Here is a 1,657-nt window from a genome sequence, read left to right on the forward strand (position 1 = left end):
CTGTAATGTACTGATAAACATTAAACTTTCATATAGTTTAGATTCATTGCACATCAACTGAAGTAGTTCAAGCCTTTTATTGTTTTAATATTGATGATTTTGGCAAAAAAGTAAAGAAAAATCAAAAATCCCTATCTAAAAAAATTAGCATATTTCATTCGACCAATAAAAGAAAAGTGTTTTTAATACAAAAAAAGTCAACCTTCATATAATTATGTTCAGTTGTGCACTCAATACTTGGTTGGGAATCCTTTTGCAGAAATGACTGCTTCCATGCGGTGCGGCATGGAGGCAATCAGCCTGTGGCACTGCTGAGGTGTTATCGGAGGCCCAGGATGCTTCGATAATGGCCTTAAGCTCATCCAGATTGTTGGGTCTCTCAACTTTCTCTTCACAATAGCCCATAGATTCTCTCTGGGGTTCAGGTCAGGAGAGTTGGCAGGCCAGTTGAGCACAATAATACAATGGTCAGTAAACCATTTACCAGTGGTTTTGGCACTGTGAGCAGGTGCCAGGTCGTGCTGAAAAATGAAATCTTCATCTCCATAAATCTTTTCAGCAGATGGAAGCATGAAAGTGCTCCAAAATCTCATGATAGCTGCATTGACCCTGGCCTTGATAAAACACAGTGGGCCAACACCAGCAGCTGACATGGCACCCCAGACCATCACTGACTGTGGGTACTTGACACTGGACTTCAGGTATTTTGGCATTTCCTTCTCCCCAAGTCTTCCTCCAGACTCTGGCACCTTGATTTCCGAATGACATGCAAAATTTGCTTTAATCTGAGAAAAGTATTTTGGACCACTGAGCAACAGTCCAGAGCTGCTTCTCTGTAGCCCTGGTCAGGTGCTTCTGCCGCTGTTTCTGGTTCAAAAGTGGCTTGACCTGGGGAATGCGGCACCTGTTGCCCATTTCCTGTACACACCTGTGCACGGTGGCTCTGGAAGTTTGTACTCCAGACTCGGTTCACTGCTTCTGCAGGTCCCCCAAGGTCTGGAATCGGCCCTTCTCCACAATCTTCCTCAGGGTCCGGTCATCTCTTCTCATTGTGCAGCGTTTTCTGCCGCACTTTTTCCTTCCCACAGACTTCCAAGGGCGGAGTGGGTAATCGGGACAATCGGGACGAATCCCGCTGGGCCGGACCATTAATGGGCCGGTCCGCTGGGCGCAGTTAGTACGAGGATGATAGGACGAAAAAAACCTCCGATCAAAACTGATGATGAACTTCTGTTAGTTCACTGACGCTCCCACAGAGCTGCAGCAGCAGACAGCCCGCTCCTCCCTCCCTTTTTCACACACAGAGCTGGAGTAGCAGCCCGCTCCCCCCTCCCCTTTTCACACACAGAGCTGGAGGAGCAGCCCGCTCCCCCCTCCCCTTTTCACACACAGAGCTGGAGGAGCAGCCCGCTCCCCCTCCCCTTTTCACACACAGAGCTGGAGGAGCAGCCCGCTCCTCCCTCCCCTTTTCACACACAGAGCTGGAGGAGCAGCCCGCTCCCCCCTCCCCTTTTCACACACTGAGCTGGAGGAGCAGCCCGCTCCCCCCTCCCCTTTTTCACACACAGAGGAGCAGCCCGCTCCCCCCTCCCCTTTTCACACACAGAGCTGGAGGAGCAGCCCGCTCCTCCCTCCCCTTTTCACACACAGAGCTGGA

The sequence above is a fragment of the Austrofundulus limnaeus genome, unplaced genomic scaffold, assembly GCF_001266775.1.
Source record: "Austrofundulus limnaeus strain Quisiro unplaced genomic scaffold, Austrofundulus_limnaeus-1.0 Scaffold392, whole genome shotgun sequence".
NCBI classification, from domain to species: Eukaryota; Metazoa; Chordata; class Actinopteri; order Cyprinodontiformes; family Rivulidae; genus Austrofundulus; species Austrofundulus limnaeus.